Below are 19,280 nucleotides of genomic sequence, written 5' to 3'. Positions count from 1 at the left end.
TGTTATTGATCTGTTGAGTCTAATAAAACATGCCCCAGACATGTCTCTGCAGTAGTTTTCCAGAACATCCAGAGAAGCAAAGACGTATTTATTAACTAATTGGCCCATATTTTATTTTTTTTTTAATTTCAGAAAATTGCACAAAGTTTTCAACTGAAGTTGTAGAGAATATAATTTTGGAAAAATGATGGTAATAAAGTTAACTGAAACTGTATGGATGTGTCAGATAATCTGATTTTATTATCACCACAGCACACGTTAATTCATGTTAAACCGGAAAAAACAAAGCTCAGAGTTAAGGAAGTTGTATAATGTACATACAGTTTCACAATTCATTCACAATAAATGTTCAAAAATGTCTCCACCGAGTTCGGTGGATTTAGGTGCACGTGTATGAACTGATTTTGATGCTCGTCTCAGATTCACAGGGTTGTTCTTAGTTTTGTCTACTGCATTCATAATGCAAGCAAATAATGTCTCAAGTGTATTGACTTTGTCCTCATAAACTATGTCTTTCATCCATCCACATGCACAAATAAATGGAAATCGTGCCTTACTTTAACCTCGTGCATTTTTGCGATGGCTTCATATTAGCGCAGTTGCTAAATTTCGGGTAAAATATTTCAGTAGCCGGAACTCCTCAACTAAAAATTTGCGGACCTATGTTTATATGAACTTTTTTCTTTAGTTTTACTTGTAGAAAAATGTATTAAAATATTTGCACATCTTCGCGAATCACCTGTATATGGACTAGCTGAGAAAACCGGCATTATCCTGGTCAGAATATACGGCGTTGGAGAAGGCATGAATACCATTCTAGAAATGAGATGCACAATGCACACACATGTACATCTCATTAAGGATATTATGAATGCAGTTATCCTGTTAGTAAGGTAGTTTGGTCATGGCGCGTGGCAATGGATGAGTGTGGTGGGCAAAAATCCGTGAAATATGGAAAAAAAATACTCTTCGGTAAAGCTAAATAACGTATGACTTACGAACTTCACCGTATATCTGAGAACGTTTTCATTTTTTAAATCGCTATGCAGTGTAATCGTGATAGAGTCCTCAATGTGGTGGGCGGAAGTGGGCGATTGTGGCTGGCAGATAGCTCAATATAATGCGCGATTTGGAACACTTAGTTCTCTTGGAAAAAGCTATGCGCTTTATGAATCTTGAACTTTATCGTGCTGGTGAATATACTCGCTTATACCTGTTCCATACATACCGGCATTAACATTACGTTACGAGGGCATAGTTAACGGCGGGGAACACCCCAGGGCCATGCTAGTTTAGTAATGTAACCGTATTTAAATGAAACTTGAAAGGATTTTTTTATTTCATTTTTTATTTCTTTAGTTCATTAGGCATTTACTTCTCATTGCATATACATATTAGGTAGTGTTAACACAGTTTTGAGCTTCGGGATCTTGTCTGGAAACGAAATTATGTGGTGAGTAGTATTAAATCATCAACAGTAAATAATAGAAATACGATAAGGATTGTACTCACGAAGAATAATGCAAAAGAAGAATAAGCGAAGTGATTGAAGAAAATACGCTGACTAATGAAAAGGATTATACTCATGAGGAATAAACGAAATGTATAACCGAAATCACTGTAGTCTACTGGTCGACTATTCACTTGGTAGTAACGAGTATTTTTATCTTTGAGGCGGTCCGGATTTTTTTTGTGTGTCTCTGGTGATCGTTGGTAAAGCGTGATTGACGAAAACGCGCTGAGAGATAAAAAACCGATCTATTTGATATTGTTGTTATTGTTGTGGTCTTCAGTAAAGAGACTGGTTTGATGCAGCTCTCAACGCTACTCTATCCTGCGCAAGCTTCTTCGTCTCCCAGTACCTACTGCAACCGATATCCTTCTGAATCTGCTTAGTGTATTCGTCTCTTGGTCTCCCTCTACAATTTTTACCCTCCAAGCTGCCCTCCAATACTAAATTGGTGATCCCTTGATGCCTCAGAACATGTCCCACCAACCGATCCCTTCTTCTAGTCAAGGTGTGCCACAAATTTCTCTTGTCCCTAATTCTGTTCGATACCTCCTCATTAGTTATATGATCTACCCATTTGATCTTCACCATTTTTGTGTAGCAGCACATTTCGAAAGCTTCTATTCTCTTCTTGTCCGAACTATTTATCGTCCACGTTTCACTTCCATACATGGCCACACTCCATACAGATACTTTCAGAAACGACTTCCTGACACTTCAATCTATACTCGATGTTAACAAATTTCTCCTCTTCAGAAACGCTTTCCTTGCCATTGCCAGTTTACATTTTATATCCTCACTACTTCGACCATCATCAGTTATTTTGCTCCCCAAATAGCAAAACTCATTTACTACTTTAAGCGTCTCATTTCCTAGTCTAATTTGATATTATTTGATATTACACGCCGTTACTAGAGCCTGAACGACGAAACCACGCAAGCGTCGTATTATGCCGGACGAATGAAACAATAGACGCATTTTCACATGAACAGTTAAGTTCGTAAGTCACATAGTACATAGCTTTTCCTAAGATAATTTAGTGCTTCATATTTCTCGGATTTTTGCCTCCTCTATTCACCTACTGCCATCGCACCGCCATAACACTCCCTTACTAACAGCATGAGACCAAGGACTATCTACCACCACAACAACGGGTGGACGGCAGTAGGTGGTTGTGGCGAAAAGTCTGTCAGTACGCACGCACGCAAGCCTTTTATATAGAGTTTATTAAGATGGTATCTGTTCTTTCGGACATGTCCGAAAGAACAGGTACCATTTTAATAAATATATAGTTAAGGCTCACCGGCCACTTGGCCATCTTCTTCTTCTGTGCGAATGCACAAACAGTGCCCGAACTCTTACGGGAATCGGCAACGCGCCGCGAGTAATGAGTATAATGGGCGGGGGCACTACGAATGTAGAGCGGGACAATACGTTGAGAATGTGGATTTCGCGGGAGGCGCGCTATCCTCTGTGTCGTCGATGGCTCAGATAGCTAGCCGGCACGGTAGCTCGGCGTGTTCGGTCAGAGGGTAATGTGCCCTCTGTAATAAAAAAAACTGAGTTACTGGATCAACGACGAACCGAAACGGGTTTCTTAATGCCGGCACGGTAGCTCAGTGTGTTCGGTCAGAGAACTGCTTGGTCTCTGTAATAAAAAAACTGAGTGTAAGGATCAACAACCGAACTTGAACGGATGTCATTTGACGTCCGCAACGACCAAACGTAACGATCAACAACGAACAAAATGAGTAAAAAAAAAAAAAAAAAAAAAGATGGATAGAGCGTCTGCCATGTAAGCAGGAGATCCCGGTTTCGAGTCCACGTTGAGGTATGTCAACGCCTGTAAGCAGCTAAGGGTGTTCATTTCATTGTAATTTTATATAGAGCTATAGATTTTAGTGCTATAATACACGAATGGTGCGCAAACTGTCCTGTATATGCATTGGGAAACTATTACAGGATTTTCGCGGGTCTACTGCCCTAGTTTTCCGACAGCACAATCCTTGATGCTTGACACGCTGAGGATTCCCCTAGAAACGCTTGCAGCGTTAACAGCCCGTAATGCTGTGAAACCAGCTACGAGATCATTCAATGTGAAAAAAAAAGACCACGGTCGTAATAGTGTACATCGTAATCGGATTGGAATAAAACAAAGAGCTTCCCAAATTGAGCTGCTCGGGCAGTGAGCGAGGAAGAGAGGGTTTGACAGAATCAGGTGGTAGGGGGGCGGGGGGGTATGGAGGGGGAGGGGTGGTAGCGTAGAGAGATTTACGGGACACTGAGGTGGCTTGCTGGCTATTGGGAACGGACTGTTGGGGAGGCACTCGAGCGCGCACGAACCCTCGAATTAAATGCGCACGCCAGCATCGACAGCGCGCCGGAATTAACAACCGCTGGCGCCGGCGCCACGGCAACAAATAGATTTCGCTGCCCGTTATGAAACGGCCGCATTTTAATACCAAGGTAATGGCGTTATATCCGAGCCGCTCGGCGCCCGGACCACGTCCGGAGAACCCTCGACGACCGGCGGAGTTTTTTTGCATGTTTGCGGGCGGTCCTCTGTGACCCACTTCACATTACACTTGTAATTTAATATTTCGCAGGGCCGGCTTACCGCTTTGTTCGCGACCCCGGGGGATATACCCGCGTGGCCACCCCTCCCCCGCCCGCAACCACTCCACCCGCGCTGGGACCCGCCTCCGCCGAGGGGCGCTAAAATTACACACGAGTTTCATTATATTACGCGGACACGGCGGGAGTGTCGCTGACACTCAGGTCGGCGTCTCGAGACGCGGCGGCACGGCCAGTGGGCGTGGGGCTCCCGTCTCCTGGAGGCAGGCACTTCATAAAATTTCGCGCCAACGATCTGCACTTTAATTTTCGTAGTTTTCCTGTAGAATTTATCGACCACGAAAATGCGTTCGTCGGCGTAAAATGATACAAGGTGTTAGAGGTTCTCAGACAGATTGGTACTGCCGGCCATGGTGGCCGAGCGGTTCTAGGCGCTACAGTCTGGAACAGCGCGACCGCTACGGTCGCAGGTTCGAATCCTGCCTCGGGCATGGATGTGTGTGATGTCCTTACGTTAGTTAGGTTTAAGCAGTTATAAGTTCTAGGAGACTGATGAGCTCAGATGTTAAGTCCCATAGCGCTCAGAGCCATTTTTATTAACAGATTGGTACCAGACTGAGAGAACAGTCAGGGCGAATGGGGGCACCTAATGATGCTAGTTGTAGTTACTCTTGAGTTTATTTTCGGGTGTTTTTGCGTTCTACGATGCACTCTGGGCATTATCGGTCGATCTTCAGAAACATTTTGTATGTTTGCACAGCTTGCTGTGTTCTACGGCAAAACTACCTAATGGAATTTGTAACTCAGGCATGAGAAAGGCATGGTTCAATACTGCACACTACGCGATGTTTCACGAACAAAACTAAGAAATTAATAAAGGCTTTTCGGGCTTCCTGCCACGTCGGATGGTTAAACTCCCACGATCTTTTGACAGAACTCCCCTCGGCCAGTCAGGTGGTAAACGACTGTCGTATTGCTGTGGCTTCACTGTTACACAGAGTAATTTTTTCCACCGTCTACAAACTCTAGGGGTTGATCGACGAGAGAAAATGGAAAAAAAAAATCTAATGAACTTGTGTTCGGAAATGATAGAGACCATTTATTCAGTCATACATTGTCACAGAGACTGCGGCCTAATACGCGCTGTACCATGCAGCCACAGCTACAGTATATGTTGAAAATGGTATCCATGTGCTTCAGCGCACGCCAGAGTGTACGCGCCGTAGCATATTCTGTCTCACACGTTCACATCGACCAGGGTGCATGCGAACAGTTCAAATGGTTCAAAAGGCTCTAAGCACTATGGGACTTAAACATCTGAGGTCATCAGTCCCCTAGACTAAGAACTACTTAAACCTAACTAACCTAAGGACATCACACACATCCATGCCCGAGGCAGGATTCGAACCTGCGACTGCAGCAGCCGTGTGGTTCCAGACTGAAGCGTCTAGAACCGCTCGGCCACCACGGCCGACTCATGCGAACAGTGTCAAAGGCAGCATGAATACGCTGTTCTAGTGTTCCCACATCTGGAGTGGTCTCTGCATACCCAGAAATTGATGGAGCCCTCATCCGATCCATCGACCAGGGCAGGGCTTCCGTACGTTAATGGCGAAGTGGGCTGCAGCACATCATGTAGCAGACACACAACCCTTCGAATCATCAATGGAACTTCTTCCAGCAGGGGAGGCAATGTTACCCGCAAGAACGACGATAGTCCCGGCCTGTTAGGCGATGTGGAAGGAAGACTGATGACGAAGTATGGTCGCCAGTTATCCCGGCCCATACATTCTGGCTGCACGGACGCTGGTGATTCGCTGTCACCATGTCATGGGGGTTCTGCACACTGTCCCACAGATGACTGTTATGAAAGCCGAAGATACCACTCCGCGTAAAGGTGGCCTCATCTGTGAATAGGATGAATGACTCAGATCCCGGAGTTGTTGTCGCCTAGTGAAGAAATCAGTGACACAATTGCTCCCGATGTGGAAAGTCTGTCGCTAGTAAGTTCTGCGCACGCTGTAAGTGATAAGGGTAGTAACAGATGTTTTACACGTCTGGCTTACCCCGCACTGGCGGGCCGATTCGCTTCCATAGTGTTAATCACATTTTCCACCAAGTATGATGTCCGAACATTTCGGGTACGTCCTCCGTGATTTCTTTCTTCCTGAAACGACCCTGTCTCAGACAAACTGAGAAACACTCTTGAAAACATTGAAGCCTGTGGCTGTTGTCTAGGCGCTATAGTCTGGAACCGCGCGACCAATACGGTCACAGGTTCGAATCCTGCCTCGGGCATGGATTTGTGTGATGTCCTTAGGTTAGTTAGGTTTAAGTAGTTCTACGTTCTAGGAGACTGATGACCTCAGAAGTTATGTCCCATAGTGCTCAGAGCCATTTGCACCATATGTGGCTGTTGTCGGGGGGGATAGTTCTCCTCATACAACCTTGCTGCCCGCCGCCCGTTCCCATTTGCCTTTACGTAAGTGAACACCATGTCGGCAAGCTCTCGATTCGAATACGGAACCACTGTGTACAACGCTGTATCTCATCGACTACAAGGTGAGTCAGCAAGAGAAATGAATCGGACACAACATTACCAGTTATTATGGAAGATGACGGCGCTAGGGCATGACGCATGAGAAAAAGTACCACCCTTCAGTAGGAAACTATACATAGTCAAACTGTGCCTGCACGGTACAGCGCGTATTACACCGCGGTCTCTCTAACAAAGTATGATTGAATAAATGGTCCCTAGTATGGAAAGCACACATTTCCGGACATAATTTCATTAGACTTTTTTGTTCCGTTTTCTCTAGTCTATCAATCCCATGAGTTTGTACACGGTGGAAAAAATCACCCTGTATGGCCGCGCTGCTGGCTGTGACGTCGCTGGGGCTCTATTCTTCTCGAGATACGGTAATGTTTTCCTCCCGTGTCCGTCGCACCCGCTTCAACCTCGCGATGGCCAGGTTCCAGGCTGTACTGAGCTGCAAACCGCCGTCATTACTGAAGGTGTTGCCAGATATTCTTACGTCCATAGTTTTTTTTGTAATGCTATCCTTCGTCCTCATAATGCAAGACGTTTCGTCGAACAGAATTCGGTGTTGATTTTTTAAAGTCTTTTCTGCCACGACTGATTTTCCCAGACAGTGTTTGCATAAGCATCTCTCATGTTCCCTCTGGCGTTGCTTCATAGGGCATATTGTTTGGCCGACGTAGTAACAGCTACACTGGTATTGTATTTTGTGCAACTCAAGTGTTCTGATCCCTACACCGTCCTTAACAGGCCTCATGCGCTACAGTATTTTGCTAGGAGCCTGAACACTGATGAAACGTTGTGTCTCTTCAGGAGCTGGGTAATCTTTTGTGCAACTCAAGTGTTCTGATCCCTACACCGTCCTTAACAGGCCTCATGCGCTACAGTATTTTGCTAGGAGCCTGAACACTGATGAAACGTTGTGTCTCTTCAGGAGCTGGGTAATCTTTCGTACCCTGTGCCACAGAAAGGCAAAAACGAAAGTTTCTTGCTCTCTTCTTCGGTGGTGTTTTCTTGCGCTTGCCACCAGAAACAGCCTGTCATAATGGGCAATGACTGTAGCCGTTCTAGCAGAAGACTTTTCTGAGTTGGCTTAGTTTTTTTTCTTTATTGTATTTCCATTCCCCATCGGGGCGGGCTGGCAGCAGCATATGTGCTGCTCTTCAGCCGAAAGACATAGATCATACAAAGGAAGACATTAAAAATAACAAAGGAGAAAATACGGTGCACAGAGATATAAAAAAGGGGCAACATTATGAAGACAATAGACAAAAAGGGGGCGACTGTAAAACGGAGATAAAACCCATAAAAAATTAGCACACACACACACACACACACACACACACACATACATACTGGGATAGTTAAAAGAACACAAGACGAAGAATGACCGGAGGATAAAAGTATCGACAGACGGCGTAGCACATAACAATCACTGACAGTAACACTATGTACAAGCACACAATTAAAATCACTGCTCTCGACACACAGGAGAACAGCACCGAACACAACACTGACGTAGCAAACTGATGATGATGAGCAAACAGAGGATCTGCCACGCGCATGGCGATGAGGGAGAAGGGAGGAAGGGTGGGAGGGGAGGAGAGGGGGGAGATGGGTGGGTGGCGCGCCTAAGAGGGCCAGGGAGGGAAGGATGTGGGAGGGAAACAGTTGAGGATGGGGCGCAGGGACTAGAGGGGGGGAGGAGGGAGGAAAATCCGCTCTGGGAAAATGAGGGGAAAGGAAAAGAGGGGCCCTGGAGGGGGGGGGGAGGGAAACAAACCAGATTACCTTTGGAAGGAAGGGTATATGTCCCGGCGAAGTTCATCATCTGGGAGGGGCTTGGCTTAGTTCCAGTGGAAGATTTTCAGTGCCTGAGACGACTTCAGCACGGTGGGCGCAGGTATTCAGAAGGCGACGTTTCTGTGCACATGGAGATATCGATCCATGTGCCTAAGAAATGTACCTTCAACAAAATCTGGAACACATATTTCTGTATTGTCAACTTCATCAAAATCAAATAATTTTGCTAAATGTTGTGTACCAAGCTAGAGGTACAGAACAAATACTGCTAGAGGCCGCCAACACGCAGGCACAAGCACTCGCCTGGTGTCTCTCAACACAATGCAGCAGCCTTCAGATTGCGCTCACAAACACAAATCCCAATCCTGCTTCCGCGACAGTTCCTTCAGCGCATCGTACACAGCCGCCAATAGTGTGGACAGCCAATAGTGTGGACAGCCAATAGGGAACGCTGTCAACTGCGGACTTCTTCGCTTCCACCTTGTACTGGCGGTCACAGAAATCCTTCTGCCGAGAAGGAGCAAAACACGATGCACCACAGATGCCCAGACCCGCTTGTCTTTCCCATCCTTTCCCACCCCCATCCACTGCCGCGCCTGTATTCTCACATCCCACCTGCTCTTCATCTCTTCACTCTCCATGCCCTCGCCCAAGGCGGCTTCCGCCAACTCCCTCTCCCTGATGATGCCCTCATTCCCTACATCTATCACTCCTACCAACTTGTATCCTCCCCTTCCACCCCCTGTGTTTTTTTCCCTTTTCTCCCTCCTCCCTTCCTACCTCCCTCCTCTCCCTCTGGGCTTCCCCTACCCCCCACCTGCTTTCCTCCCCCTCCCCTCTCCTCTGCCACTGGCATCTACACCTTCCTGCTCTCCCTACTCCCCCACCTTTTCACCTCTGGCAGGTCCCCGGATTCGTACAAGAACAGTGAACACTCGTGCCCTGGAGATCATCGCCATCAGTTCTTTGTGTGCCTTCATGTTCTTGCCTTTGTGTTTCACCATCCCTGTGCCATCGTTCACATGTGTCATTTCTGTCTTCTATGTTCGTGTACGAGTGCTGAACGTTTCTTAATTCACTACACCTGTGAACGGCTACATGTTTTTTACTTTGTGTGTCTACTGTTTTTTATTCACCGTTTTGTTTTGTTTTCCTTTGTCTTCATATATACTACTTGTAATATCTGTGGCCGAAGAGTGGCGAAGTTTGCCGCTGCCGGCCTACCTGTGTCAGGTATAAAAATAACAATAAAGAAGAACAAAAAAGGCTACCAGACAGTTCTGCACCAGCAATTTGACAGTACCCTTCAGTGCCTGCAGTCAGCTCAGCACCATGCTCTGAACACTACCTTTCGATCTAACTATAGCTATTTATGGACAATATCATAATCTACCAAGACGCAGCAAAGTTATTTAGATATCACGGTTTAGCATCAAGACATCCAGTGCCACACGTCAAACTGTACCGATGTTAAGTATCTTTTCTAACCTTGTTATTTTAATAAATTGTTACTTGTTATTTCCTATTCTTTTGCCACATGTTAGTTACGGTGCTGCCACACTGAGCAAGTGTTTGTGACCCAAAATAAATAATGACTTAAGCTACTAGTGGGCATTGAAATACATCATTGGCGAAAACTGAAAATATGTACCAGACAGGGACTCGAACCCAGATTTTATTTCTCATGAATGGTCGACCCGACTGCCTCAGCAATCCGGACATGGTTCGTGACTGAATCAAATTTCCAGTTTACCCACACACTACTGATGAAGAGCCCTTTCCCATTGCCGGCCACTGTGGTTCTAGGCGCTACAGTCTGGAACCGCGCTGCTGCTATGGTCGCAGGTTCGAATCCTGCCTTGGGAATGGTTGTGTGTAATGTCTTTAGGTTAGTTAGGTTTAAGTAGTTATAAGCCTAGGGAACTGATGACCTCAGATGTTGAGTCCCATAGTGCTTAGAGCCATTTGAACCACTAAACCCTTCGCCAATGTCCTCGTTACTCGCTGTAATTCAGTGATTTACAGATGAGTTTAAGCGTGTTTGTGCAACTGCACCAAAGCAATCATCTCGCCTTAGTTATATATATGTAGTGCCTGTTCTTTCGAGTTATGTACATGTGGTGTCTATTCTTTCGGACATATCGTACATAAAACAGACACCACATATATATGACCAGGGCGAGATGGCGCAATGATGCCTTTACTGGAGATGCGAAACAGTATCTGTAATTTTTACCATCTTTCCCATTTTTGTTTGTCTCTCCTGCCCCTTATCTTCTGTCCGCCCTGTACAATCACTTAGGTATCTTTCTCGTAGGGACCACTATGACAAGATTAGATAAACAACAGCGCACGCGAAGTTGTTTAAGTGATCAGTCTTCCCGTGCGCTATATGCGAATGGAAATGGAAGAAGCCTTAATAAGTGTTACAGTAGGAAGTACCGCCTGCTACGCGCTTCGTAGTAGTTTGGAGACTACAGGGAGGTAATAGATACATGAGTCTGATGGCATGCTTTATGAATATTACGTCGATTACGGAGGTTGTGTCATCCGTGAGACAGAAGCACTCAGAAGCAGCCTGTGTGAGAATGTGGAGAATGCCGATGGTACGAGTTAAGCAAGTGCTTCGAAACAGGCTCCTCGGCAGGCCTTTGGCGCCAGGAGGATCAGCACTACGCGGAGTTGCCAGAGAGTTGGGTTATTGCGAAAGCTCAGATGGGGGAGGGGTGGGGAGGACTGAGTGGCACGAGTAAGGGATGGAGATGGGGAAGGCGGAGGAGGAGGGGGATAGGCTTTCTGGCTAAGTTTAACGACCTGTGGCTATGTAGTGGCGCGTCCCCACAGCAGCGATATTGCTACATCGCCCTGGACTCCATCACGGAACCTCCGATGCCCACGAAGGTAGGGCTGTATCGATACATGCTACACTCTGCGTCTACTACGGAAGTCTTGTTATGCCGAGTGTACCATCTGTACGACGACCACTTCTCCCTTTTAAACTTCCAGTCGCTAATATGGGGCGAGAAAAACTGTTGTTACTAACCCTAGAACTATTGCAGGGGCAAAAAAACGATGTAAGAAAAAGTACTGCTTTACTGTAATTGGACCTAAAAATTTGCTTCAGGGCACCACCGACCCAAGAATTTTCGCCATATCGCACACGTAGCATAAGTATATATGACGGTAGTATCTGTTCCCGAAAGAACAGTTACCGTTGATGACCATCCAGCTTTTCTGGAATTAAATGATAATTAAATGCACACCCTAGCTACAAACAGGCGTTGATGTACTTCATTAAGGACATGTTGAAAATGTGTGCTCCGACCGAGACTCGAACCCGGGATCCCCTGCTTACATGGCAGACGCTCTATCCATCTGAGCCACCGAGGGCACAGAGGATAGTGCGCCTGCAGGGACTTATCACTTGCACGCTCCCCGTGAGACCTACATTCCCAGATGGATAGAGCGTCTGCCATGTAAGCAGGTTTAAGTAGTTTCAAGTCTAGGGGACTGATGACCTCAGGTGTTAAGTCCCATAGTGCTTAGAGCCATTTGAACCCTTTTTTTGTCTCTGACAACATCCAGGATGCAATTTAGAAGCCTTTCCTTGTAGACGTAGAGGGTTATTATCCCTCTGAGGCTATAGATATTTACAACAGCTAATGTGACACAGATGATTAACAGAATATTCATCTGTTCAGACTATGTGGAAATTTCACTTTATGTGACCGTGGCGTTATTGAAAGGTGAAAGAATCGAACACTTGGGTAAATCTCCGTCAATAGCACAAGGGAAAACAGGAGTTGCATCTTTATAAGCAAAGCAGCTGGTTTGTTATTGTTTCTAAAATACGTTGGGTTGTTTTGGAGGAAGAGACCAAACAGCGAGGTCATCGGTCTCATCGGATTAGGGAAGGACGGGGAAGGAAGTCGGCCGTGCCATTTCAAAGGAACCATCCCGGCATTTGCCTGGAGCGATTTAGGGAAATCACGGAAAACCTAATTTAGGATGCGAATGCGAGTTCAGTGTGCTAACCACTGCGCCACCTCGCTCGGTTTCTGAAATACAGAACAGAGTCGTAGATGGTCTATAAAATCAAAGAGTATATAACACAGCCTTCTATACGTATCCTGTGAAGGTTTTTTTGAAAGTAATCCACGGAATCGTTCACTGAGCTACAATCGAAGTATTGCTTCAAAAAGTGGGCGTGACAAGAAGGTCGCGACACACATTGACTTATTTTTCAGGCAGTTCGGATGCGATTTCATCATTGAAACTTTGGGAACTTATTGCCCATGAGCTCTACCACCATATAAAAAATAAACTGTAAAGTGGCGTTTTAAGTCAGTTTTCACGAACGTCCATCCTGAAAGCCGCCCACTGAAATGGACTGTGGATTATTTTAACTTTTCATTTTATCAAGTGTGAATCGATCTTTAACACGCCAGGAGCGCCGCAGTAGAGCCACCTGCCACGTGTACTCGATTGAGGCAAGAAAGTCGCTCGTGTAATGGGGCCTTTAGTGAATGCGGCCGCACGTTCGAAGCGAGAGAGGGCGGCCACAGAATCGGCGCTATTGAGATATCGGACGTCGGCCGGACGACGAACGCAGCGGCGCCGTATTTTCGCCTTTAGCGCCGCCGCCGCCGCCGACCGCAGGCAGTAAATAATCGTTAGCGAGCGTCCAGTTGCCGCCAGCGCTGCCCATCAGGCGCCGCCGCCGACCCTCTAATGAGAGATCCGCGGCAGCGGCTGACCCGCCGGGGACGCCGACGCCAAAATACGACGCCACGCGCCAGGGGTGTTTTTATCGGCTGTAACGAGTCCTCACCGTTCCCTTTTGCAGGTGGCAGAGGCGCCACGACCGGAGGCGAATAAAAAGGGCGAGACGATCCTCTTCCTTCTCCTGCTTCGCGGCGAAGCGCCCTAACGGGCCGAACGTAAACGACGGCTGACCCGGGAAAAGGGTACAAGCGTGCGGAATGAGCCCTAAAGGCTAACGCCGCCTGCTTTACGGCTGGCGCGAATAGTTCGCCGACGAGCTGCCTCGCCGGCACAGCTTGTATCGCGGCTACACTGGAGGAACACCGGAGCTCACGATGTCTGCACACGCACTGTGGCCGAGGCAGCTCGCAGCGTCGTAAATTCACTTCTACGGATACCGTAGTCTGGACCAGCGAGTAGCGTACTGTGTAACAGAGACAATCAGCACACTGCAAAACTGGGCGAGGTGGGGCAGTTGTTAGCAAACCCGCAACCGGCCATCCTGATTAAGAAACTTCCTGGCAGATTAAAACTCCGTGCCGGGCCGAGACTCGAACTCAGGGCTTTGCCTTTCGCGGGAAAGTGCTCTACCATCAGCCGGCCGCGGTGGCCGTGCAGTTCTAGGCGCTCCAGTCCGGAGCCGCGCTGCTGCGGTCGCAGGTTCGAATCCTGCCTCGGGCATGGGTGTGTGTGATGTCCTTAGGTTAGTTAAGTAGTTCTAAGTTCTAGGGGACTAATGACCACAGCAGTTGAGTCCAATAGTGCTCAGAGCCATTTGAACCATTTTTTGCTCTACCATCTGAGCTACCCAAACACAACTCACACCCCGTCCTCACAGCTTTACTTCTGCCAGTACCTCGTCTCCTACCTTCCAAGCTTTACAGACGCTCTCCTGCGAACCTTGCAGAACTAGCACTCCTGAAAGAAGGGATATTGCGGAAACATGGCTTAGCCACAGCCTGGGGGATGTTTCCAGAATGAGATTTTCGCTCTGCAGCGGAGTGAGCGCTGATATGAAACTTCCTGGCAGATTAAAACTCTGTTTAAAAAAATAAAAAGGTCAAGCTGTCTCCTATCGCTACAAGCTTCTGTGAAGTTTGGAAGGTAGGAGACGAGGTACTGGCAGAAGTAAAGCTGTGAGGACGGGGTGTGAGTCGTGCTTGGGTAGCTCAGATGGTAGAGCACTTTCCCGCGAAAGGCAAAGCCCCGAACTCGAGTCTCGGCCCGGCACAGAGTTTTAATCTGCCAGAAAGTTTCATATCAGCACTTACTCCGCTGCAGAGTGAAAATCTAATTCTGCAACCTGATTAAGGTTTTCCGTGATTTCCCTAAATCGCCGGCCGGTGTGGCCGAGCGGTTCTAGGCGCTAACAGTCTGGAACTGCGCGACCACTACGGTCGCAGGTTCGAATCCTGCCTCGGGCATGGATGTGTGTGATACCCTTAGGTTAGTTAGGTTCAAGTAGTTCTAAGTTCTAGGGGACTGATGACCTCAGATGTTAAGTCCCATAGTGCTCAGAGCCATTTGATCCATTTTTTTCCTCCTATGAAGGTGAACATCAACAAAATATTTTTGGATTCGTAGAAGAAAATTGGTGATTGAAATTTGATAAGAAGGCCCCGCCGCAACAAAAAACGCCAACCCAATTCGCATATCATATCCGTGGTACTCTCCCCCTTATTCCGTAATTCCTCGATAATACAAAAGGAGTTGCCGTTCTTTCAACTTTTTCGATGTCCTACGTCAGTCCTATCCTATTCTGTTTAGATACTGCACAGCACCATTCCAAAAGTGGGCAGACAAGGGTATTGTAGGCAGTGCCCTTAGTACATCTGTTGCATTTTCTGATTGTTCTGCAACAAATCGCAGACTTTGGTTCGCTCTCCTCACAAATTTATCTATACGGTGATTCGGCTGCCGCTCCCCATGGGTTTTATGCAACACACAACACCTTCAAAAGACACGTGTGAGATTTTCACACACTCTCACTCACTACGCGCAAACTGTTAGTTATACGGAAAAAATGAATGACACCATTTTGTAGGAAATTTTGTACAATCAAATGTTGTAGAGGGATATACTTTCGCCGGACGTCACAGGTTTCAAGGTATACAAGAAAAACGTATTGGAAGGTCGCTTTCGTATGTTTCTCTTGAATAACTGCACAAAATTAAATTTCCTACAAAACGTCCTGTTAATTTTCTCCGGATGACTAATAGTTTACATGTAACGTGCACTCTCCGTGACTATGAAAAACTCGCGCATGGTTTCTAAAGACATTGCGCGTTGTATACAAATAGGGGCTTCTAAGTCACCCTGTATGTTACAGTTCCAAGTTATTCGTTATTGTATTATGTTGAGTTCTCAGCCTTTAGATTTGTGTGATTTATCGTGCAACTGAAATTTAGCGGATTCCTTTTAGTTCTCATGTGGATGACTTCACACTGTTCATTATTTAGAGTCAACTGCCATTTTTCACACCATACAGATACCTTGTTCAAAAAAATTTTCAGTTGTTTTTTATCATCTGATGATTTTTCAAGACGGTAAATGACAGCATCATCTGGAAATAATCAAGAGGGCTGCTCCGATAGTTTCCTGCGGAACGCCAGATGTAACTTCTGCTTCACTCGGTGACTTCCATTATTTACTACGATCTGTGACCTTTCTGAACGGTATTTACGAATGCAGTCGCAGAATTGAGACGTTACTCCGTAGGCACGCAGTTTGATTATGAGACGCTTGTGAGGAACATTGTCAAAAGCCTTCCGAAAATCTAAAAATAAGGACTCAGCCTGATATACCTTGTCGACATCAGTCATTTCTCCGTGAGAATGAAGAGCTAGTTGTGTTTGGCAAGAACGATATTTTGGCCAGCCGGTGTGGCCGTGCTGTTCTAGGCGCTTCATTCTGGAACCGCGTGACCGCTACGGTCACAGGTTCGAATCCTGCCTCGGGCATGGATGTGTGTGATGTCCCTAGGTTAGTTAGGTTTAAGTAGTTCTAAGTTCTAGGGGACTGATGACCACAGATGTTAAGTCCTATAGTGCTCAGAGCCATTTGAACCATTTTGAACGATATTTTCTGCGTCCTTGTTGGCTAGTTGTCAATAAATCGCTCTCTTCGAGGTAATTTTATGACGTCTGAATAAAGTATACGTTCCTAAATCTTACTGCAAATCGACGTTAGTGATACGGGTAATTCAGCGGATTAGTCCCATTTTCTTTCTTGAGTACTTGTGTGACCTGGGCCTTGTAAATGAATAAATCGGTGCTCGACTTTGTCAGCGAGCTTCCCAAGTACTTGAACTGCATCACATTCAGCAGTGCTCGATAGTCGACTGTTATCCTCAGAGGTTGAAATTCACGTCACATTTGATTTCTCGGTGTTGATTTCCATGCCATATTTCCTCCCAGTTTCCACAAACTGGTTCATAATGTTTTGCACTTGCCTTTGGCTTTGGCGAACACCAGCAGGTCATCAGCATACTTGGTCGTGTTAATGAGTCGTACTATACTGAAGATTCTGCATCATTTCAACTCTTTCGCAAACTTTTTTTTTCCAAGATGACGTTTCACTGTGCTTGACACTCCGTCGTAAGATGTTTAGATTTATTTAACAGTCGTGAAAGAGTCTCTTCATTAACGACGTTGCATAATTTTGCAACGGAAGTTTTTAGAACTGTTATTGTAAAACATCTTAAGTAAAATATATATATGACCACGCCGCGTAACTGAATTTAAACATATGAAGATGGGGAAATAATAAAATGTACGTCCGCTTAAAAACGCGTGTTTTGAGGCATAATCTGGTGGCATGACGTGTCGGGAAGGGATACCAGCCGTAATGATGCGTTATCGCATAAATATTATCGTCATGGACACAACAGTTTTGAATTTAAGCACTAAGAGCACTGCTGTTGTGTCACGTGACTAGGCTTCTCGCGAGCTTAACCAAGTATATGAAGCGTACTCGCAGTTGCGAATAGGAACAATCATCACCTGTACTGGAACTTGAAACCGGATTTCCCGCATTACGAGAGCGATCGCCTTAACCGCTTCGGCTATCCGTGCACGACTCATTGCCAGACCCGAACTTCCTGCGTCACGACGTGTACTCGCATTCTCCACTCGGTCCTCAGGCCACGAGTGACCATCCGACCGCCGTGTCATCCTCAGTGGAGGATGCGGATAGGGGCGTGGAGTCAGCACACCGCTCTTCCGGTCGTTATGATGGTATTTTTGACCGAAGCCGCTACTATTCGGTCGAGTAACTCCTCAATTGGCATCATGAGGCTTAGTGCACCCCGAAAAATGGCAACAGCGCATGGCGGCCGGGATGGTCACCCATCCAAGTGGCGACCACGCCCGACAGCGCTTAACTTCGGTGATCTCACGGGAACCGGTGTATCCACTGCGGCAAGGCCGTTGCCGTACTCGTATACACATTATGTAATTTCCGTACTGGGGAGGACATTTTAATTGAAAATCGGTGCCTTGTATCGGCAGATAAATACGGTTTTGCAGTATCTATGTTGTTAAGAGTCTGCAGCTCGTGGTCTCGCGGTAGCGTTCTCGCTTCCCAAGCACGGGGTCCCGGGTTCGATTCCCGGGGGGATCAGGGATTTTCACCTGCCTCGAGATGACTGGGTGTTGTGTCGTCTTCATCATTATCATTCATCCCCACTATGGTCGGAAAAAGGCAATGGCAAACCACCTCCACTAGGACCTTGCGTAGTACAGCGGTGCGGGTCTTCCGCATCGTTCCCCTACGCTCTGTCACGGAGTATGGGACCTCATCATCATCATGTTGTTTAGAAGATCGAGTACAGCCGTTATGAAATACATGAAACCTGTTCACAAGTGGGAATAGCCGGCCGCTGTTGCCGAGCAGTTCTAGGCGCTTCAGTGAGGAATCACGTGGCTGCTACGGTCGCAGATTCGAATCCTGCCTCGGGCATGGATGTGTGTGATGTCCTTATATAGGTTTACGTAGTTCTAAGTCTAGGGGAATGATGACCTCAGATGTTAAGTCCCGTAGTGTTTAGAGCCACTTGAATCATTTTTTTAGTTGCGAATACAAACAACCATCAGCTGTATAGGGGAATGATGACAAGAGAAGTCTGTGCCGGGCTTGGAGTCGAACCGGATTTCCCGCTTTACGCGGGCTATCACCGTAACTGATTTGCCTATCCTCGCACGACACACGGCCACAAACTTCCGTATGTCGTCGTTCCTGGGTCACAGCCTGTGTTTGAATACATATTATATAATTAACGTACTAACAACATAGACACTGCAATATTGTATTAATGAAGAATGAGTATCAGAACCGTCGGTCATGAATGGTTGCCCACGCCTGCTGTAGGCTGCAGTCAGAAAATGTTCCCTGTCTCTACATCTACATCTACATACATACTCCGCAATCCATCATACGGTGCGTGGTGGAGGGTACCTCGTACCACAACTAGCATCTTCTCTCCCTGTTCCACTCCCAAACAGAACGAGGGAAAAATGACTGCCTATATGCCTCTGTACGAGCCGTAATCTCTCTTACGAGGTTTGTCCGGAAAATCCGTATAAACGCTGAATAAAGTCTTTATGTTACAAGTTGCAGTCTCGCCAGGTGGGACTACTGCTGTAATCAATCCCATCAACGCTCAGTTCGAGTCAGAGCACTCTGCGTGAAGGTGCGAGTGTGCGGCAGCTTGTTGACAGTTACCCTTTTTCACCTGCCGTTGGCGTGGAGCTCTCTCTGATTGAGGAACAGCCCGTCATCATCAAGTTTCTTGCAAAGCTAGGCAAGAATGGCCGTGAGATTTTTGTTTGAAACAGGTTTATGGACACAATGCTCTGAAGGAACCAACCGTGAACAAGTAGTTAAAAAGGTTCCGGGGTGGCCGAGAAGAAGTGAATGATGACCCTCGCCCAGGACGCCCGTCGACATCGAGTTCCGATGCAAATCTTGAACGAATTCGGGCTTGTGTTCTTAAAGACCGAGGATTGACAGTCAGAATGATTGCTGACGAGCTGTCAATCCCCAGAACAATCGTTCACGAAATCCTGACACAAAAACTTGAAATGAAGAAAT

At 46.5% G+C, this 19,280-nt stretch overlaps 1 pseudogene; it reads right to left on the bottom strand.

Moving 5' to 3' along the window:
* Positions 1 to 17,504: 17,504 nt before the first annotated feature.
* On the bottom strand, positions 17,505 to 17,622 carry LOC124608327 (annotated as a pseudogene).
* Positions 17,623 to 19,280: the final 1,658 nt, after the last annotated feature.

This window comes from Schistocerca americana, chromosome 3 (assembly GCF_021461395.2).
Source record: "Schistocerca americana isolate TAMUIC-IGC-003095 chromosome 3, iqSchAmer2.1, whole genome shotgun sequence".
Classification (NCBI taxonomy): Eukaryota; Metazoa; Arthropoda; class Insecta; order Orthoptera; family Acrididae; genus Schistocerca; species Schistocerca americana.
The sequence above is the reverse complement of the archived record's forward strand: the minus strand, read 5'-3'. Positions and strand labels throughout refer to the sequence as shown.